The sequence below is a fragment of the Gavialis gangeticus genome, unplaced genomic scaffold, assembly GCF_001723915.1.
Source record: "Gavialis gangeticus isolate Ggan-Ray unplaced genomic scaffold, GavGan_comp1, whole genome shotgun sequence".
Lineage (NCBI taxonomy): Eukaryota > Metazoa > Chordata > Crocodylia > Gavialidae > Gavialis > Gavialis gangeticus.
The window spans coordinates 16,737,786-16,760,740 of record NW_017729000.1 but is presented as its reverse complement, the minus strand read 5'-3'; the positions used below and the strand labels follow the sequence as shown (position 1 = coordinate 16,760,740).

The following is a 22,955-nucleotide window of genomic DNA, read 5'->3' as shown; positions in this document are numbered from 1 at the left end:
AGGAGTATTGGTTTAGCATAAAAGCAAAAGTAGCATAAAAGCAAAAGTAGGCAAAATGTGCTGTTTGCAGAGGGAAGAATACAGTCTAGCATGACTGCCTGAGAAGGCAGAGACAATCTAATTTATTTCCCTCTCCAATGATCTATGAGATTGCATTGTGCATCCTGCTTTTCAGAGGAAGATCAGAGGACTTCATGCTGTCAGAGAAAAGTAGAGGAGATAGAGCAGTAAATCATGTGGTAATTTTGTGATTGGATCAGGATCAAGACCTTCCACATTCATTATCATATGTGATACCTGACAGGGCTGGTACTCTGACCTCTAGCAAAGACTAGTGCACTAAATCACAATGCTACCACAGCTATAATGTGCCTTTCCTTTTTATTGCTTACATCTGATTTGAATACAATCATTATATTTGAGCTCCCAGAATGCATAGAGGCAGGAATAGGAGAATTGGAGAGGAATAATAACAACTGATGCCTCCCAAACAAGCTTTGTCAGGGTCACGCATCCAAATTGTCTGTAGCAGAACTGCACAGAGCAAAAAAAAAAAAAGAATTCAAAGCCTCTAGGTCCGCCCCTTGGCTTCTGTATATGGCTTCTGCCCCTAAGCATATACAGCTTTTTGATGCTCTGGCAACCTTTCCATGTAGCCTACAGAAGAGCCATATCAATTTGACAAATGTTTGAGGAGGAGGAGAGGTATGTAGGTATACATGCATGCATGCATAAGTACATACGTATGCATATGCATACTCAGGCATGTCCAGTTGCAACAAACTTCTGTCAAAAGGAGTTAAGCAAGGCCACCCCTCTTGCACCATCAAACTCAGGCACAGTAGGCAATATGGCCTTTGTGCAGTCCTGGTCTGATCTGATACTGTCATGCCCACTGTCAGCGAGAATAAAATCCAGGGGACAGGGAAGGAGACAGTCACTGAGTGGCAACACCACACCTTAATTTGGTCCTAGAATGCTGCTTGTGGGGAGGCCATGCTGTGGCACTTTTCAACTCCCAAGAGGCTGGGCTGCAGCAGGCATTTCTCTTTCAGAGCCCAGGCGAGGAGCGAGACATCTCCTGGAATGACCCCCACTGAGCTATGTGCTTGCTTTGCACTCCCATTCTGTTTGTTCTGTGACTATATTTTACCCTCTCTGGGATTTTCTGAAGGCACAATTTTTTATTACACCAGGCACAGATGAGACTTTGGATATACTGCAACATCAGCTCCAAATGATAAATTAAGCCAAAGCAAAGAATCTGCATGGAGCCCCTGGTGTGAACCAAAGGCCATGGCTATTGCAGTGATAGTCTTTCAGGTGTCTAGATTATTATGCTGCTATGTTGCTATCATCTCACAGTTACTTATTTGTTGGCTCTGAAGGACTCAGTGTAAAGTGCTGGATTTACCAGGACACCCACCTCTCATATCTTTACCTTCTCTAGGGCAGCCAGGGCTTACTGGAAACATGCTTTGGCCATAAGTGATTGTTTCTCACAGCTCTCTCTGTATTTCCTTGTGTCAGCAGCAAACAATTTTGGAGGCATCTTCTGTTTCATGATACAAAATCATCCCTCCATTGGACACCAGTGAGTTTTGGCTTTTATATACAACTGAACTGGGTCTTGCTCCCTGCCCTTTTTTGTCTTGTCTGAGTCATGTTTGCAGGTAGCAGGACTAGAAGTGTCTGCCTTCCCCCAGACCAATATCCCTTGATTCCTTTTTTTTCCCCCTTTCCTCTTCCAATCCCTCCCTCTCACCTAGTTCATCATTTCAAGTTCAAGGAGGTTTGCATGGGCAACCTGGAGCACCTTGAAGACAGATGCCTACAAGGAACACATGAACAAAAGTGCAGGGATGGCAGAGATCATAAGATTGGGGGGGCGGGAAGGTGGCAGTCTTAAGTCTGTATGATACATGTTATTCTTGGGATCATGGATGCTGCCACTGCAGTTGCCAGAGTAGTTCTTTACAGGTATTTGCAGTGGCATAGTCAAATACCATGAGACCGTCTGCAGGTCAACGTAGTGAACACTCACATGGCCTCATTCCATAGATGCCATAGATTTTTTCGTTGGTGTTGAATGTTGATGTATGTGTCCCTCTAATTGTATATGGAGATAGCCGTGAGGGATCATGAACTTGCAGTATCACCACTGGCAGAAGAGCTGTCTCCCCGTCTATTTCCAGCTCAGTTCCCCTAGTTACTGTTTGTGTCTTGGGCAATACTGCAGAGCCGCTTGCTACAGGGATGTCTCACACTATTTCTGTTGCTCCCCTTGCATCATCATCCCTCTCCTTTCTCTTGCTACTTGGCTACTTCTACTACTCATGCTGAGCAGTGCTGTCCTTTTCAAGCGCTGCTCTGCCCCACTCCCTGATTTATAAGAACACAAGATCAAAACACAAAAGGTACTCACATGCAATACTGTCCTTTGGGTTCAGTATCCTTTAGTCAGAGTGAAGAATGGTTGGAAAGGAGAATACTGGGATTCCGGTCCAGCCCTGGGTTGTACCAGCTACTAGATCTGGGCAAGTGACTAATGTAGGGCCTCTTTCAAGATCAGCTGATAAAATTAGGAATATAGCAGGAATCTGAGTAAAAACCAGTAAAGACCACGTCTGAGCTCAGCTGTCTTGGGAACAATACAAGCCAGTTCCTGTTCATCTTACTAGCAGGTGTCAGAGCAAATAAACCAAAATTGAACTCTGAAACTAAATAGGAGAGAGCTGTCAGAACAAGTACAGGATTGTTCACCATGGCACAAAGGTCTCAGATGAAAGGTTTTAATGCAATTTAAGTTAGCACCAGCTTTGGTTGCTCTGATTCCCTATTCATCAAAAACTCCCTGTTTATTTCAGGGTTGGGAATGATTCCTGATAATTCTCTATACATCCCACTGGCTGATGAAAAGTGGCATTAACAAACCATATAGAGGCCTTTCTTAGCTAGAAGGAGAGTTGGTCTTAGAAGAGATGGAGAATGGAAGTACAGGAGATGCTGATCTCAAAAGCTAAAGAAACTGTCCACCTATTTCTCGTGCCCCTGACCAAACCTTCAACTGAAAAAATGTCCTGCTACCATGGAGAATCCCACGGAGCTTTGGGAACAGCAGGGCTGGAAGCAGAAAGATTTGGCTTCTAGTGATTCTATTTGTTTCAGATCCGCTCTTCCAAGTTACCAAGAGCCCTAAACTCTTCCTCGCTCCAATGGAAGTGAAAACTATCCAGCGTCTTGTGGCTGTCAGTTTGCACAGTCAGGCCTTTTGTTAATAGTTCAGACAGCAGCTCATTTAGTACATGCATCCCAGCGTACTGTCTGCCTTGGTGAGTTAATGTAGATCCCCCTGCTCAGGAAACCCCTCTGTTAACACTCCACTTTTCCTTAAGAGTCAGTTTAATGTGCCTCTTCAGCTAAGCACCTATCTGGTTTCACAAGACTACAACAATAACTGTTAGCTAACCTCAGCCTCCCTTCTGATCTCTGCTAATGACCCTCAGCTTTAGCTTGTCTTTCTGCATTTGGGTCATTGCACAGGCCTGCTGGTCCCTCTCTGCTTGCTTGGAGTTCAGATGAGGGAGAGGGCTCGTTGGGTTTGGTTTGGGTTTTTTTCACTTTACAAGTGCTGCCAGTGCAGAAATTCTAATCCTTGGCCCAGTTCCACTTGTCTCCAAATATATACATCTGCAGCCATTTAGTTTTAATAGAATTGATTTACTAACCCAATCTTAGCTGTCTACAGTCAGACCTAAGGTAGCTGTGTTGGTTCGGGTTGGAAAACGATCCTTCTTTTTAGACCAAAAACTACCAGGGGCCTAGGCTGAGTCCCAGAAACTCATCTTCTATGTGTGTTTGCAGTCAGGATCAGAACCCATTAACTACAGAATAATGTTTCCTTTGCAGACTACTACCAGGGGCAGATATATGGGGCTCTCTGGGGGCAGGCGTCTGCTGAGCTCCCCAGCCTGCTGGGTAAAGTCCTGCAAATCACTGAAGCTCCATTGCTTGTTAAACGTGTGAGACCTGGCAGAAGGCGGAGGCTGGAAACTTGTCTGACAGCTCCATAGGGACAGCCGGGGTGAGATGGCAGCAAGGATCCTCGCCATCCCTGCCGCTCGCTACCCAGCTGATCTGTCTCTTCCCGGTTCCTGTGCCTGGAAGGAGCCCGATCCTGCCTTCTCTCCCCCGCTCCAAAGGGTCAGGTCACAGGGCAGACAGGTGGCTTGGGATGTGCTGCCATGCCACTCACGGTGAATGCAATGTTTGTGTCCACATGTTGAGGGGTTGCAACCCCAAACAGACTACAAACCGCACCAGATCCCTCCACAGGGCAGCATGCAGTGCTTTAGTCCCGCTGCCAAGAGCTGCTTTGCAGTGCAAAGAAGGGGAATCCTGCTGCCCCCAAGATGCTTCCTGTGGTTCTCAACCCCAAATAAAGCTGCCTATAGAGACGGGATCTGCATCTCTCCCAAGTGATGGCAGCTTATGGGGGGAAGTGTGAGGTCTTCCAGACATAGATCTATCTGTCTGTCTGTCTAGAGAGATACATTATATAGAGAGGGAAAGATTGTGTCTATGCATGTGTAAGTATGTATACATCTATATAGAGAGAGATACAGGTATATAGAGAGAGAGACATTATGTGTGTGTATATGTATGTATATGTCAATATATCTATATATTTTGGTTACATAATTATGCAATGGTAGCATTAAAACAGGTGTAATGGGTATATAAAAAAGCTTTACAGTAAATGAAGTTTAGCACATGTTTAAAATTTCAGGAAAAAAAAAAAGAGAGAGAGATGTATTGCATAGGCCTACTGCTTTATTTTACTTGCAACAATCACTACCGGTATTCTTAGACTCATACTCGAGGCTATAGGTATGCCCTGTATTTTTCTTGTAGTCGTTTACCATACTGTAGGTACAATGTAAAATGTGTATTAAAAACATAGTCAAACAAGAGTCTACAATCCATGACCCCTAAATTAAAACATCTTTCCTTTTATTTTATTATACATTTATAGCGATCCTATGCTTCTGGGTCATTTTCCTAAGGCAATTGTTTTATTCAGTTATGTGTGCAGCAAAATTGAGTAGTGAATTTCGACATTGTGTGCTGTGTTTTACTTATTAATGCACCCTGTAAAGATTTAATGGGTCTATTTATTAATGCTTTTTGATACATTCATATTTATAATAGGGTGTGGGGGGACTCCAATTGTCTGTTTGCCGAGGGCCCCAATAAATCTTAATCTGCCACTAACTACTACCACAGCCTTCCTCCTTCCCTTCTCCTGAAGTGTGATACTGCTTGCTGACACACCCAGCACCGAAAAGGATTTGGGTTGCCAGGCAAATCAGGCAGTACTGTGTGTAGGCTTTGTATCTTGTAGCTTCTACCTAAGATTTCACAGGTGTTAAATAAGACCCCTGTGAAACAACAGCTTTAGTTGCCCGGCCTACTGTAAATAATTGGAGAATGTGGCTGATTGATAAAGCCTCCAAGTACTATGTGTCAATAAAACCTTTCTACTTTATGAATGTCAAAACTCTGCTCCCCAAATGGAGTTCTCCCTTCATTGGCTGCAGTTCCTGCTCTGCCAGACACTCATCCTCTATTATAGCATAGCAACCCTGCAAAACACAGTGAAGTGAGCTCCCTGACTCTCCCTGGGCCTTCAGAATACATTACTTAATCCTCCTTCAGTGTCTCCAGTTTGATGCCCTGTCGCCTTCCATACCAACACTGACATTTTATTTCTACAGCGTTCTTCCATGTTTAGAGCAGAATCCTCAGGGAACTGGACCCAGGAGATTTAGTTTTTATTCCTGGCTCCATGGTCTTGGGCAAACAGTGACAAAAAAAAAAAAAAGCTATGGGCTTCAGTTTCTTGATCTGTAAAATGGAGTTATGATGATGACAAACTGCCATGAGAGATCCTTATGCTGAAGTACAATAGAAAAGTAAAGGGGTTTTATTGTTTTCATTGTTGGCCTAATGGTTTTAATCCTGCTCAGATGCTGGATTAAAAAGTTGTTTATGAAACAGAAACATCTGAAAATGCGATGTCCTGTTCACAAGGTTTCAGGGGCTTAATTCCCAGTAGCACAAGTCAGCGTTCGATTTGAGAGACAATGATGCCGTCTCTATTCTCATGTTAAAAACACCATTCATACTGCAATTGTAACTGACACAAACACACGTAGAACTAAGATGTAACAAGCAGCATATTATTATCTGGGTGACGATAGCATGGTTTAGATTGTGGTACAAGTCAAAAAAACAACGGCTGGGTGACTGTAAAACCATTCTGGAAGTGTAGCATTTGCCCTGAAATACAAAATCCAGTGTAAGAAATTATTGGATCAGAAAACTAGAGGCTTAAATTATCCTTAGCAGCTTAAATAATACGCACAAATAAACTTAGCTGCTGGTGTGTGTGCGTCTGCATGGGTACGCGCACATGTGCACACATATAATGAGAGCTTTTGGGCTAAGACAGGGCTAATTCTCCAGGTTTTCCATTATTGCCTCACAGCTTACTTGAAGATGGGGTAATAATGCATAGTAATAACCCATGCTGCTGGAGAATGGGATTTTCCCACTAAATGGTACCCCACCAATTGCTAGTGTTGTGTTGTACTACCCAGAAGCCTCAGTAGGTATTTTCTTTCCTGCTTCCATCCACGCAGGATTTCTGAGGAATAGTTTGGTATTTGTTACATACGCAGCTTCAAATAAGTATTTCAGGACAGCAAAAGGAACGTTCTGTTCCTTCTTTACCTACCATAAGTAGGGGCCTACTTAACTCATGGCGAGACGAAATAACTTTTGCGGCTTGATCACAACATGAAGAGCTGATTTCATGGGCATTTCCCGGCAGCCCCAACCCTAGCCACTGATGAGCAGAGCAAATCCCACTGAAAGTAAATTATATCATATAATTTAACATATTATTATAAATCTAAATATTAAATTTAAATCTAAATTGAAATACGTTATAAATATAAATGTACATACACTATGGATTGTAACTTATATCATCACAATTTATTATTACAGGTAGCATTCTACAAACAGTTTAGAAATACTAATGAATTCTAAGCTTAATAGGAACGTGTTCACTTCACTGCCAGGTGCCTTCACTAGTCTATGTCACTAGTAGATAGTAACTCTTAGTCGTGTGATCTATGGCTGCAGTGGTTGGTGCATTGTCTTTGTATCACAGTAAGCGCTGGGACGTTCTACAGCAGTGCAGTATATAGGGTTGCCAGCTCTGTTTGAATGTATTTCAGGAGGTTTCTGGAATGCCAGCATGCTCACAACACACAATGCGAACGTGCCCGCATGCTTGCATATATCCGTTACAGATTACAGTGCATAGACTTTATGTTAGGGAGGCAAATACACACTACTATTACATTTTAAAAACTCACTTGACTACTGTATAAATCAGATTCAATGTTTAATATTTATTTTAATGAATACCCTATCATTTATCTCCCAGGTAACTCTCAGAAGTTTCCTGGAGATTTAGGTCTAATTCCTGGAGACTCCAGGGCAATCCTGGAGGGCTGGCAACCCTAGTATTATATGATAAGAATAATATGCTGGGTGGTTTTTTAGAATGATCTCATGGGAAATTGCAGCCAATACAATATTTCCTGGCGACTGCAGACACCATTTTTCACAGTTTCCACGAAAACCATGAATTAAGAAGCCCCCCTAGCCATAAGGGAAGGTCACAGTAGGCCTCTGAGTGGAAGCTCTCTCCAGCTCAGAAGAATTAGTAAGACAGAGGAGAGGGGATGCGTGCTTAGTTACACCAAAGGAGCACAGAAGGTGCACCTGCTCCCCCAGAATAGAAAACCAATATGCAAGTTAACTGTGGCAGACTTACCAATAACGGCTTGGTGCACCGGGCTCAGGAAAATCTTCATTGTGATTGGTGGAGGATTCTCACCAATCAGACGGTGGCCAGGGAGGGGCCTGCACACAGGGCGAGGCAGAGAGCCTGGACCTGATTGAGAGCTGCACTTTGCAGGTCTGACAGCAGGGAGAGAATAAAAGAGCAGCGTGCCCAGCACACGGGCAGATGCGTCGAGGGACGGAGACGAGAGCGGGGCTAAGAAGAGCTGGGGAAGAGCTGCCCAGCGGGTGGATGCTGCTGCCCCAAAGAGCCCCTGTGGATGCCTCTCACCAGACAGGAGTGGCAGACGGCTTCAACCCCAGTCTGTGCACAGTGCAGGGCACGGGGTGAGACCCTGGGAGCTGTGTGAGGTCTCAGTGCACACAGCACGGTGCACAGAGCCAGACTGGGAGCAAGAGGCTGGGGTCTGCAACCCCTGGCATGTGGCCAAGGCTCTGGGTGCACAGAGCCAGCGAGACTCCGGGAGCCGTCCGCGGCGGCTTGAGGCTCCCTCTCCCGGCAGGTGGTGGGGAACCCGGTGCAGGAGGCGCTGCACAGAGGGTCCGAAAGCTGACCGAGCCCCGGAGCCACGCAAAGTGGTCCGGGCCTCCAATCCTGACCAAAAGCCAAAGCCCCCCCAAGAGCACATGATGGTGCTCGAAGATCTGAATGGGGAGCGGCCAGGAGGAGCCAGAGGCTCCAGAGGCTTCTCCAGACAAGGACCCCCTCGCCTGCGGGGATGAGGAACCCCACCTGGACATCGGATTCATGAGTTGCTGGGGAATAGGGAAGTCCTTCTTGGCTAGAAAGGGAGCTGGAGAGGTGGTCAAGGGCTGTCCCTTCTAAGTTTGTGGGCTGCCTAGGGGGCTTGGTGTGAGGCCCCAGGGGCAGTAAAGTCTTCCCTCACAGGTCACTAGAGTGTAATCCAGGCCCCAGGAACATGGTGGGGCCTTGGGGACCCTTTTAATGGTTTAAAGTTACTTCTATGCTTATGTGCCTTATAATTTGTGATATTGCACCTTATATTTTGTGATACTGTATTTTATGTTTTGTGATATTGTATCCTGTGAATTGTGTGCTCCCATATCAGTAAGAAAACTAACATTAGAGCATAAAATCAATACTGAGGTCCTGCTGGGATCCCTCCCCATTACTTACCTGCGTTTACTTGTAACATACCTGAACCCTGGTTGTGGTCATCCATTGTAGAGAAACAAGGTTATTAGTCCTACATAATCTGTAAATATCTGTATCAGTTGTATGTTAACAATGATCTTTTAAGGTTTCCTGTAAATATTAACACTGTACATTTGTATATACTTAAGCTATCCCTTGTCCTGGCCTGACTGTATGGGGAATAGAGGGAACTAGCCGGTATTTTGCAGATCCCTCTCACAGCACTCCTGCCTAGCTACCTATCCCTTCTATTTGGAGAGGGGAGCACTTACTTGTGTGCGCCCAGGTTACATACCTAAACTGTGCTAGTCTTAATCTGCTCCCCATTTCTTTTTCTCAATGGCCTGAGACAATCTTGAAGAGCTCCTCCTCTTGCCCGTAGACATTATTCTTCTAAAGTAAAAATACCTAAAACTGTGGGGCTTCCTACAGAACCCATTAGCTACATGCCATAGCCCAGGGATCAGCAACCCCTGGCACTCATGCCAGTGTGGCATGCAAAGGCATTTTGCTTGGCAAGCCTGCCTCAGGGCAGATGGCAGGGAAGGGGCCAGGGCTGCACTGCTACAACAAGGATCAGGCTCTCCGTAGCTCCCCCGCCATCTGCTTGGAGGCAACAAGCTGAGCCAGAGCTTCACAGATCTTGGCGCAGTCGCTTTCAGCCTCCCTGCCCCCTCCTCTGAGCAGCCTGGGCTCTGTGGCAGGCAGCAGAGGCCTGCCCAGAGCCTGGGCCAGCTGTGCCAAGTGGCCGGGAGGCTGCAAGTCACTACAGCAGGTACCACAAAGCTCCAGCCCAGCTTGTTGCTGGCATTGGGTGCACCTGTGCCTCTGAGCAGACAATAGGGGAGCTGCGAGGGGCTTGATCCTGGTTGTGGCAGCATAGCCCTGGCCCCTTCCTTGCTGTCTGCCCAGAGGTGTGCATGCACCTGTTGCCAGCAACAAGCTAACCCAGGGCTCTGCAGACCACAGTGAAGCAGCTTGCAGCTTCCCCGCTGCCTGCCACAGCTAGCCTGGGCTCTGGGCAAGCCCCTGCCACCTGCCACGCAGCCCGGGCTGTTCACAGCAGGTGGCAGGGAGATTGCAAGCTGCTGCACTGAGGTTTAGGAGCCCCAGCTTAGCTCATTGCTAGCGGCAGGTGCATGTGTGCCTCCACGTAGACAGCATGGAAGGGGCCAGGGCTGTGCTGCCACAACAAGGATTGGGTCCCTTGTGGCTCCCCCGCTGTCTGCCCACGGCACGCCAACATCTTACAAGCAAGTTTCGGGTGTTTCTGGCAAACAGCCCAAAAACATTGCCAACCCCTGCCGTAGCTTCTCCAGCCTAGAAGTACGTTCAGAATATGCAAAAAGCCCCATATATGATGAGGGACCTACAAACCTGCCATTCTGGATCACAGCAACGTTCCCTTGAGTTCAGCATCCTGCCATTGCCAGTGAACAGGTGTCCTTCTTTAAAGACAAAAGTAAAATCTTTGGCGAGCTGCTAACTGTGTAGTACTCTGGCACCAAATGCACAGGTCTTCCTGAACACAGCGATCAACTTACGACCTGAAGGGAAGGGCCAGGTCATGGGCAGCCAAGTCTGAGGCCACTCAGAGATCAAGACGGCAACTAGAGTCAAAAGAAGTGAGCAGAATTGAGGGACAAGCCATCAGGAAACCAGGAGATCAAGCAGAGAGTAGAGTCAGGGCATAAGCCCAAGTACAGGGAAACTAGATCAAAAGTGGATTGTTAGTCAAATGAAAAATATGGACAGCACTAGTCATGATCCTAGAGGAAAAGGAAGCCTAGGGGGAAAAGGAGTCATGAATGAAATCAGACTACAGAATCTGCAGAGATGTCCAGAGCAGGAATGTATAAATAAAAGAGGTAATTATAGATAAAGGCAAGTTTCACCCAAACAAAGGCTGTCATTTGCCATAAGCCAAAGACCAAAGTCTCTCTATTCCAGGGACTAAAAGAAAGCTCATCCAAAGACCAACTTGCGTTGATCTTTTCTACAAATAACAACTGTAAGCTTACGGTGGATGTTTACATGGGGACTTCAATCTCAACAAGTTATGTGGCCAAGGCTTTTAACATGCCATGACATGAGACAAAGTGGTTGAGGTGAGGTAATGAAAAGCAAAGCATGGGAGCTTGGAAGATTGAATAGAATCCAAAGGATCTAGTCAAAGAGCAACAGATAGAAATATCTTTATCACCTTCTTACAGATTTTATTTTCTTTTTGACAGCATCTTGTAGACGGCATAACCTCAGGTGGACACATGCAGGCAGAGAAGTCCAGACTGGCTTGTTTACCCACAACATGACTATGGCTGTACCAAAGAGGGAATACAGAGGTTGGACACTGCAGCACAAACTCATGCCAGGAAACCAGAGTTCGACTCCAAAATCTTTCTTGGAAAAGACAGAGACAAGCTTCTGAAATCAGTCTCTAATGTGGCCAGGCATCTGATACAACTAAAAGCCCCATGTGGCCTCCAAGATCAGGCTTATGCCAAATGATCCACATGCTGTACGGGTTAAGGAAATGAATACTGTATGGAATATATAATGCAGTAATACTGCCAGCTTCTGCTCTTTGTGCAAAGGTTTCAAAAGCTTCAAGGCTTGGAGGAGACCCACAGCCCTGTGTTCCTTGGCAGTCCTTTCTTTCCAAAGGGCTATTTCAGCTTGCTGAGGCTGCACACACATGAATAGTGCCTGTGCCTCTGAAGGGCATCAGATTCCAATGTCGTGTTGGGCAATCACTAACTGGCTGACTTGTAGCATGAATTTTTGCAATATCCAGGTTATGTTTTTAATAGGTCAATTGTATGAAGGCCACAGTAGCAGAAACATACTGTCTGATCCAACACGGAAGGTGTTGCGTAGTGATTACAGAAAAAAGGGGTTGAGAATAAGAACTAGTGGATTCTTGTGTTTGCTTCTGACTTACTGTGTAGCATTGGCTGAGTCATTTAGTTTGACATTTTCAGTTGTCCACTGATTTTGCATATCTCAGCTTTTTTGGAGCATAACTTAAGACAGCTGGGGAAATGCCTGCTCACACTTCCAATTCAAAGTCCTAGAGGCTAACCCCACAAAAGGGTGTGGACGGTGAAATGTCACAGCACCTAATTTTTCAACACTTTCCCACTTATTGGAACCCACAGCCCCAGCTTAGGTGCTGAAGCTCCCTATGCAAAACACAGGGGCAGCTGGTGAGCCAAGCATGGGATTCACAAAAGCCAGCACACAGTGTGAGGAGCCAACTAAGAAAGCCAACAGAGAATGCTAGAGGACACAAGCCTGTCCTTATCAAGGATTGCTCCAATCTTAACTCTTTCTTGGAGCAAGAATCATATGCCAACCCTTCCTCACAACAAATGGCCAGAAGAGGAGGGGGTAAATACATATTATAAAAAACTTAATCAGTAAGGGAAGAAAGGACTGGAATTCATGGTTTCTCTTTTCAGGGGAGGGCCTGCGTGCAACCCCCAACCCACAGGCTAGACATGGCCTGCTGTCCAGTGTCATCCAGTCCATGGAGCTGCCCACAGGTCCAAACATTTGGCAGCAAAAGAGCACTGCTCCCCCCCCCCACCAAATTCTTGGACTGTGGGGAGCCCTCAGCCCTGCACACTGGATCGGGCACCTGATCCCAGCAGATAGGGCCAGGCAGGGGTGATGCCAGGTCTCAGGGCCCACTCAGGAGCTGGGGGGGGGCAGTGCCAGCCCCCTCTCCCCTCTCAAGGACCAGTCCCAGGGCTCAGAGGTGGGAGGGAGCAATGCTGGGCTCCAAGGCCTGCTCCTGGCACTAGGGGCAGGGGTGGTGTGATGCTGGGCCCCAGGGCCTCTGGTGCACAGAGCTCAATCCAGCCCATGGCCTAGTCTTGCCCCACTCATCCATGGGTCCAAAAGGTTAAGCACCACTGGGCTAGAATATCACATTCTCCCACTTGCCTTCCCTCTCTCCTATCCCCATATAGGGTTCTGGGCTTTTAATTGGTTACTTTTCTCAAGCTTTTTGTTACTTTTTTATAATAAAGGTTAATACAAGTTTTAAACAAAAGTGTCTGTCTCTGCTGAAGATCAGATAGGCAAAAAATGGCTAGTACATTGATCCTGACAGAGCATAAGGCACCCAATTGCTCAGCACTGTCAAGACTCAGCAGTTCTGGGCATGCTTGACTTTGGAAACTTTACTGCTCAGAAGCCTCCAGGACAAGGTGGCAAATTTTGAACTTAGTCCCCCTTCAGGAACTGTTTGGTGGCATTTAAGCACCTGAGCATTTTGTAGATCAAGGTTCAGGCAACTCAGCAAAAAATTAGGCAATGAGGCCTGACAATCTCTGTGCTCATATGTGCACAGGAAACTGGAAATCCCCAAACTGTCCAAGACAGGTTTATGCCATGTGGTTCCAGAAGGAAAACAAAACCCCAGTCTAATTCAATGAGGTGGACTTTGTTTTTATATTTCCTTAAAATATATATTTCCTGAAAATGAGAGCAATGTATTCCAATGTTCCCGTAATGACAGACAGCAATGACAAATTATTAGGAAATTGTTTTAAAAAATGTTCCCAGGAATTAGAACCTGAAGTTCTAACCCAAATTCTAGGCAGACAAGGTTCTTTGGGTGAATCTGAAAGCTTTTATTAAACCAACTTAAATAATTGGGAAAAAAAATTTTAGCAAGCTTTTGGGCTTAAAAACCCTTCGTCAGGTTGAGAAAGTCTCTGCAGTTGGTGTGTGCTCTTCCTGGATGGAAGGAATAGTAAAGCAGCCAGAGGCTGGCCTTGGCAAGACAGGCAGGCAGTGAAGATGTAAATGGAGGAGTCAGTGGGTGACAGATAGACTGGGTGGGTGGGGGAGAAAAAAGGAGGATGAATAGTGGGGAGGTACCTGGGGAGTCAGGGGTCAGGCAGGTTATAATGTGTCATAAATCCAATGTCTATATTTAGTCCATGATTTTTTGTATCCAGGAGGTTGATGAAGTGGAGTTCATAGGCTCGTCTCTGAGAAGTGTTTTGTAAGTTCCCTTGGAGGATTAGAACTGAGATAGGAGAGAGAGTGGTTTTCTTGTAAGAGAGGTGCCCCCACCGGTAATTGGGTATTCTTGTCTTTGATAGATTTCCGGTGTGCGTTCATTCTGGTGCGCAGTTGTTGTTTGGTCTCTCCTATGTATTTTCCACCAGGGCATTTGATGCATTGGATGAGATGCATTACATTTCTGGAGGTGCGGGTGTAAGATGCAGGGATGCTGACGGCTCTGTTGCGGGGTGTAGTAATTGTGGGGGGGGATGGAGATGTGTTGGCAGGTTTTGCATTTCTTGTAATGGCATGGTCTGGATCCATTCAGTGTATTTTGGGCTGCAGGAAGTTTGCTTCTGGGGATGAGCTTAGCAAGGTTCGGTGCTTGTTTGAAGGCGAGGATGGGTAGTTCTGGGGAGATCTCTTTAATAGGGTCTCTTTCTAGTATGGGTTGCAATTGTTTGAGGATTTTCCATATGGTTTCAAGGGAGGGGTGATATGTCATAACCAGTGGCATGCGATTCATAGAGGGGGGTTTCTTCGGTCCTGCAGCAATTCTTCACATGGTATCCGGGTGGCTCTTTCAAACGTATAATCTTTCTCTCTGCAGGAGCGTCCTTTTAAGGTTGGTGACGTGGCAATCCCGGGTGTTCTCTTCAGTGCAAATTCAGTGGTATCTGAGGGCTTGGCTGTATATCACAGCTTTCTTGGTGCATTTAGGGTGATTGCTGGTTCTGTGCAGATATGTATGTCCATCTGTGGGTTTCTTGTATAACGTGGTCTGTATTTAACCATTCTGGATACTGATAATCATGTCTAAAAAGGAGATGTTGGTGCTGGAGTATTTAACAGATACTTGGATGGAGGGATGATGATTGTTCAATTTCTGATGGAACTCAAGCAGAGATTGCAGGTTTTCAGTCCAAATGATGAAGATGTCATCAATATATCTTAAGTATAGCAAGGGGGTGATGGTGCAGTCCTTGAGGAATTTTTCTTCCAGGTGCCTCATAAAAGGCTGGCACGCTGTGGGGCCATTTTGGTGCCCATAGCTGTGCCCGTGGTCTGGAGGAAGTGTTGGCTATTAAAAGTGAAATTGTTGTGTGTGAGGAAGAAGTGTATAAGGTCAGTAATATCTTTGGGTCTGTACTCTGAGTTGTAATCTTGCTCTTGTAGATATGTAAGGCAGGCTTGGATGCCATCCCGGTGTGGGATGTTGGTATATAAGCTGGTAACGTCCATGGTGGCTAGGAGGGTGTGGCTGGGAAGGTGGTCTATGTTTTTAAGTTTCTGTAGAAAGTCTGTAGTGTCTTGGAAAAACTTGCTCTTTGGGTGACAAGCGGTCTTAGGATTGATTCGACAAAACCTGATATTTCCTCAGTTAGGGTCCCGTGGTTGGATATGATAGGTCTGCTAGGGGTCCCTTGTTTTTAGATTTTAGGGAGCATGTAAGAAGTCCCAAATTCTAGTTTCCTAGTCACAGGATTTCCAGAGATCTTGGATTTCACTGGGAAATCTTGGAATTCCAGGGAAATGCAGACGCCCTGTACAATATATAAGGTACCTGTCTGCACTGGCCTTACACCACACATCTGTTCATTTCCTCCCAGCTTTGTTCAGTTATTAGCTCAGAAGCACTGACTTTGCTGCTCTACCTTCCCCGGTTCCTGGCTGGCTAAAGCAGTCATTGTCTTTGGCCCTCTCTTAGCTCGTGCCTGATTCTGCTTTCACTTACATTGTTTTAATAATGTAATTTCATTGGTTTCAGTTGGATTACTCCTGACATTTGCCAGTTCAAAAGACCTATTCTCTTTCCTGGAAAAAAAACCCTTTATAGAAGTTTTATCAGTACTTGCAGATTCCTATGGAAATTCCCATCAAAGTGCACTGACTCTAATCTGGGAGACCTGCAAACACAGGCTGAAAAATGGGAAAAGCATATTCCAGTTCCCAAGTACCCCAGAGCTGTAGGGTGCGATTCTAAATTTGGATCCAAACCCTCTGTCTCAAGCCCATCTATTTTATTTATCTTCCCTCTGCTCTTCTGACTGTGATTTGGGTTTAGACTGTCAACCCCATGACTCAGCCCCATCTCCCAATTTGTAAATCCCATGCTGTACAGTTTGGATCTTTGCCTTTTCTTTTTTTTTTGCCACTGTTACACCTTTTTTAGCTCTAAAAGCAAAGTCACTTCACTCTGACCCTTCACTGCAAACCTAGAGATCAAAATTGTCTGTTTTGTTTCTTCCATGAGCATAACAAAATTGAAGGCTGAGAGGGGATCTGGTGGCCGTCTATAAACATACCAAGGGGGACCAGTGGGGAACAGGAGAGACCCTGTTCCCCCGAGCACTACCAGGAGTAACTAGGAATAACAGCCACAAGTTGACTGACAGTAGGTTCAGGCTGGACATCAGGAGGCGCTACTTCACGGTCAGGACGGCTAGGGTCTGGAACCAGCTTCCAAGGGAAGTGGTGCTGGCTCCTACCCTGGGGGTCTTCAAAAGGAGGCTAGATAACCACCTCGCCAGGGTTGTTTGACCCCAGTACTCTTTCCTGCCACGGCAGGGGGTTGGACTTGATGATCTGCTCAGGTCCCTTCTGACCCTACCAACTATGAAACTATGAAATCTCAACAAGACATGGCAGTGGAAGATGGATATTTTCAGGCCTAGCCATTTTGAAGGACCGGTTGTGAAAGAGGTGAGTCAGAGAGTCCTGGTACATCTTGTAACCAGAAGACCAAAGGGGATTACTGAGGGAGAGAAATAGAGAAGCTGCAGCAAGTGTGACTTACAGGAAAAAGGAACAAGGAAATGGATTTTGGTGTTGTTTTTCTTAGCTGATGAATTTAAGAAGCAAGCTGATGAGCTGTTCAGCAGAAAAAGGTGCCAGCTTCAGCAAACACAATGCACAAGGAAGAAAAAAGGCATCAATGGTTAAAAATAAAATATGTTTTGTCCTGCTCGAAGGAGGTGGCTTTTTCTGAGCTGGGTCAACACCCTGAAAGGATTAAAAGAATTTAGCTTTTCTTCTTTGTATCATGGAAATCATTTGACAACAGGCCTCCAGCTGGGCCTTGTGCGTTAATGGAGAAGGCACTGAATGCACCAAGGATTCAAGTGCCTGGGAGTGGGCAAGGTGAAGTCTGTCCCAGCAGGTGCAGGGGACACAGGAAAACAAGGCTTGTGGGATTCTCAGTGAGACTTTTTTTTTTAAATTAAAATATATTTCTATATATAGAGAGTTATATATATACATCCTTGGTCATAAGCTTTCCATCACACATCTTAAAACTGCATTAAGAAACCTGCACTTCCCGTTACAATAAATGCATCCAATCCTCTACGCCCCTGCAGACCCTCCCTCCACCCTCACCTACCCAAATCGTTGGATTTCAGTCCAACCCCCAGTTTGGGGTTTACAGTCTCAGTTCATTCACTGTCCTTGTCGCTGTCGCTGTCACTTCCCCTGCTGCTGATCCTGTTGTAGTCCTTCCCGCTATCTCCAGGTCCAGTTGCATCTCTGTCCTCTTCGTTCTCTCTGTCCACTTCTCTGGACAACCTGCACCGCTTAAAAGAGTGACAGGAGTCAGGCTGATGACAAGGGAGGCAGCCACCTACGGACACCTGACTGAGCAGCAGGGGTCACAGGCAACGCGTTTCAACCAGTTTGTGTCCTGTGTCAGGAGCGCCCTGTGGCAATGCAGAAACCTCCTGGTATACAGGCACACTGAGCCCAAAGAAACAGACTGTGTTCAAACGTTTCTGAGCGAACTTCAGTCCTGCCACCAGAAATTGGTGAGCAAAGTTGGAGAAGAGGTAGCCAACTCCATCTGGATTCTCAGTGGGACACTGCACCTCCAGTGGTGAATGCTGGATAAGACAGATCAGTGCAAGAAGCCAAAGCGCTCCCTTAGCAAAGGGCAGCAGCCTACGAACAGACACCACCGGGCAACATTTATACTTCCGGCAGCTGAACCCACAGAAAATAGAGGGCAAATAGAAACAAGTGATATATCAGCACTTGTTTTTGTTTGTTTGTTTTAAAGAAATGAAGCTGCTGTTCCCAGGGTCTCCTTTCATTTCATGCAAGAAATACTCAGGTGTTCAGTGACTGCACCTGGGGCAGGAAAGCCTATTTGACTACCCCTCCAGAGAACAAAACTAGTCAGATGTGCATGCATTACAGATAAGCACTTCAGTGTCAGAAGAGACCCAAAGAGGTCTTTCCTGATACCTCAGCATGAATAATGGCATTGTCTACAATTTGGAGGATAGCACAGAAGAGGAGCTTTTGATGGGGACTAAGGGGATAGAGATGATACTATTACTGAATACTGGAACATATTAACCCAGCTGGGAAATAAATCTTAATGGAGAGGAGTTAATTTAAGAACATTTAACAATGCTTTGTTTCTGCATATCTCAAAGAAACTGAGTTGCATCTGGATTTCAGTTTAGCCCAAGGTCAGACAACAAATCAGTGGAAAAGCTTGGAAGAGAACCCATAAAATTTAGAGACTCCCTAGCTTGCCTCTGCAGCCATACAGCTGAAGGCAAGCAAAACTCAGGGGTGTCCAAACCCCGAGTCTCCAGGCTTGGGCCCCCACGTAGGATGCCCACCAAAGTATTTGGAAATATCTGAATACCCGGGTGGGGGTGGAGGATACTTGCTGGTAGCAGGACCACATATGGTTCTTGAATGACTCTCATGGATTTGGAATTGATTTGGCCGATTTGACTTGGACACGAAAAATTTTCCTTAAAAAGAAAACAAAAACCACCCCCCCACTAAAATTTACAACTTCTGACTTCCAGTCCTGTGCCCCATCCAACAGACAGAGAGTAAAAGCCTAATTCCAATACCAACAAAGTTGAGAGCATGATGATAAAGTTTTGCCTCTTAGTATTATGGAAATTGAACTTTAGGGTTAATATCCAGCAGGCACAGAAAATAATTCCCTTACACTTACCTTGATTAGGAGTGCATTTGGCTTTATTTGTGTTTTGCTTTCTTGAGAGCATTGTTCCTGCTGGAGGTAGGGAACTGGGCCTTATCAATCAATGATCTGAGTCACTATTGCAAACTTTGTCCTCTTATATAAGAATCACAGATATTGTAACAACTATTGAGATCAATGCTGGGCATAGCATACTTTGATCAATTTAGCCCTTTTCTTTTATTAGGATGAATCTCCTAGAAACAAAGCAAAAGAACCAACTTTTCCAAAATCAAATCTGCAAGCTTTGCTGCACCTACAAACCTACAAAGTAGCTTCATTGTGCATCTTGAAACACAACTGGGAAATCAAGGAAGTGTGCAGCTGGAGAGATAACGAGAACAGATAGTTATCCTTGTCATCTACATTTTTCTACAGGGATATATTTTGTTCTTTCAAGGTTATCCTACAAAATGTCCTTGTGCCATAGTATACCTCAGCAAATTCCGCCATCAGGGAATAAGTACAGTAAGTAGATCAACTTTCTTATGTTAACCTTTTAATAGCAAATTCTCTCATTACGTCACAAGGGCATTCAGGGCAATATTTATAAAGGACGCACGTCAACCTTGTGGTAAGATGCAGATAATTGGAAATTATTTCCTCCATCAGAAAAGTGAAACAGCTTATAGACTATTCTGTTACAACCCAGAAAAAATGCCCTGCAGCTGCCTCCTTCCAGAGCAGAGCATGATGTTCAGGGATTCATAGTGGATCGGCCCCAACCTGATTTCATGGAAGCCAGTAAGGGGCAAATTTTTAAGATCTCAAGAGCCAATCACTGAGCTCTACCTGGCTGGTAGGTCCATTTTGCAGGAGGCACTGCTAACACCTATGGTCCTTCCCCAGTCAGAAACTGAATTGGAACCTGGAGATGTTTTCTGTTTCTCTAGATGTATGCCCAGCTGAGCACACAGAGCTTTTTAAAGACTTCATGGGAAGTTACTATGTTCCCAACAGCTCCCAGGTCATTTGTCTAGCTCATTAAAATCCATATGCCCCCTTTTGACATATGTCAGTGGCTTCCAAGAAGACCCTTCCCCGTCAACAAGCTACGCAGCAGCCTCTGTAGCTAGAAAGAGCATCAACAGTGCAGAGGAGTCTACTGAGAGCAAGACAGAAATGCTAATTCCCTTACGAGAATATCATTTTTTAGAATTCAAATTATCTTCTAAACCCTCACATGGAATCTGGAGTTTAAGATCAATTCTCTACTTTAAAAGTCTTGCTTTTCTGAAGAGAAAGTAAAAATCGCCACTCCTCTGTCAATAGATCTAATTTGCAGGCTTTAAAAAAAACCCTCTTTCACCTCATTTTTAACCACTACAGGTGACAAGACGTATGAGATCACTGGGTTTATGCAAACAGCTTTGGAAGCCTCTTTATACTTGCTTGGACTGTGGGGTATAATTTGAATTTTGCACTCCCTTAAGTTAGAATATGTTATTTATTATTTCCCCAAATATTTATCACTGATGGGGTGGACTCAAGTGAGCTGTGTTTAGCACAATGATTCTCGTTAAGTTTGATTTACATTCTTTTCCATTGTTTTCATTTTTGTATACTTAATTTGGGTTTTGTTCATTTTGTCTGTATTGGCTGTGCTGTGGTTTTCCTGTGGTTTTGTTTCTATGATAAAAAAATGTAACACAAAAATCATTTGAGAAAGCAAAAACAAAGACTGTTTGAGATTTAATTTATCCCTCAAGTAATTGGATTTTTAGCAAGCCGAGGGCAAAGGGCTGACATCAGAACATTTCTAAAAACATCTGTATTACTTCCCCATGCAAACAGAGTGACCCAGTTTGGGTGTGCGATTATTATAATTTATAATAATAGTATTAAAATACTACCAAATGGACTGTCACAGCTAATCCCTCCTTAACCCAGAGATTATCTGGATCAACAGGAGTGTTTTCCATCTCTGTCTACGATGGTTCTAGGATTTATTGTTGTTTACATAGAAAATGTCTGAGGGTTAAAGTCCCCAACTGTGAATTCAGTGAGCTGTGCGTTATTAGTAATCTTTATGCCAACTCCCTGTTCAACATTGGATATGTCATTAAAACTACTGGCCCTGCTCCCACCAGAGACAAAGGCAATTAATTTCCCCCTTTCCATAGTGATCACAGCAACACTTTACATACTGAGGACTTGTTTGTTGATGTTTGTAAAGAATTTGCAATCCTGGGATGAGCAAAGCTTTATAGAAGAATGAAGTGTGTATAGCACTGTCCATACTTAAATGGGGCATAGCACTTGAGCAAAGATCAGCCTATTTTAAGTCAGACCTATACTATACAGTTTTGATGGCCGGAGTGCATTGGATGTTCAGACCCAAAGGATCACTTTGTTTGCTATAGTTGAATAAGACCACCAATTCTGCTGAAAAATATTACTATGTATTAAGCAAAAGGCAAGGATTTCTTTGGGTGATACCTTTTATTAGACCAATGATGTAGCTGGGGTAAAGTTAGACAAGCTTTTGAATGTAAAACAGGTCTTAGGTCTTACATTCAAAAGCTTGTCTAACTTTATCCCAACTACAGTTGGCCCAAAAAAGATATCACCCAAAGACAGGCTTGCCCAACATACGGCCCGCAGGCCGCCATGTGGCCCACCAAGCCATTTTCACTGGCCCAAGGTCCCTTGCTCAGGGCAGGCAAGGAGTCCTGGCGCCTGCTCCGCACTTCACAGCGGCGGCGGTGGTGGGGCAGCAGCGAGGCAAGGCAGACAGGGCCAGCCCACAGGCCCCAGCCAGCAGCGAGGGGAGGGGAGCTGCTTACCCCCGCAAGGCGGGGCTCCTCATGTGAGCCGGGTCCCACCACTGCTGCCCCGAGGGCTGCGTAGCGTGGGGCTGCCCCAGCCGCGCCTGACTGGACTTCTTCTCTGGCTCCACCCCTTGCCCCCGGCACACAGATGGAGGAGCTGCAGCATGGCCTGCGCCCTGCCTGCATGTGTGGTGGACGGAGGCACCGGGTAAGGCCCTGCGCAAAGCTGGGGGTGCCTTGGGGCCAGGCCGGGGCTGCGGGCCACGCGGTTGCCGGAGCCGGGCTGGGCGGGAGGCAGGAGGAACCCAGCCCAGAGGTGCTCTATGTCCAGCCGCCTGCTTGGCGGTTCAGGTCCTGCTAATGTAGCCTGCATGGCTGAGGATGGGGGTCTGTATGCTGCTGGAGCAGCCTGTACAGTGAGGAGATCCTAGGGGCCCACCCCCACAGTGTTCAGCCTGTGCAACACATGCTGGTGTCATCTGGGGCCCCCAGCCTCACCAGATCTGAACAGCCCTGGACTAGCTTATCCTTGAGATCTCTTCCACGTCTCTGCAGCATGTGCCTACAATTTCTATTTCATTAACCACAATGACCATGATCAAGTTAGTAAAGGACACTTGCACACACTTTATGTTGGCAGAAATGGAGAGCACAAATTTCCCCTTATGGCTCCAGCTGCATTCAACCTTGAAAACAAGTATGTTGTGCTAAATCAAGGACGTCCCTTGGCGTTATATGAAGGTATTTAACTTTACTGTGGTCTTAATTTTAGAAGAAAACAGTTAACCAGTAACAGGAAGTAACATGGTCATTGTGGTTAATTAAATAGAAATTGTAGGCATATACTGCAGAGACGTGGAAGAGACCTCAAGGATAAGCTAGTCCAGGGCTGTTCAGATCTGGTGAGGTTGTGGGCCCCAGATGACACCAACATGTGTTGCACAGGCTGCACGCTGTGGGGGGTGGGCCCCTAGGAACCCCTCACTGCACAGGCTGCTCCAGCAGCATGCAGACCCCTATCCTCAGCCATGCAGGCTACATTACCAGGACATGGACCACTCCTCCC

At 45.6% G+C, this 22,955-nt stretch overlaps 1 protein-coding gene and 1 long non-coding RNA gene across 5 annotated transcripts in view; one reads left to right on the top strand and one right to left on the bottom strand.

The window, feature by feature from the left end:
* Positions 1-22,955, top strand: part of FGF1 (fibroblast growth factor 1) — a 117,385-nt gene that overhangs the window by 13,919 nt on the left and 80,511 nt on the right. The gene's annotated exons all lie outside the window — the stretch shown is intronic.
* LOC109289996 overlaps positions 17,544-22,955 on the bottom strand; it is a 71,026-nt gene continuing 65,614 nt past the window's right edge. The window contains exon 2 of the long non-coding RNA XR_002095480.1: positions 17,544-17,680. This is a non-coding gene — a long non-coding RNA (uncharacterized LOC109289996). The remainder of the gene's footprint in view (positions 17,681-22,955) is intronic.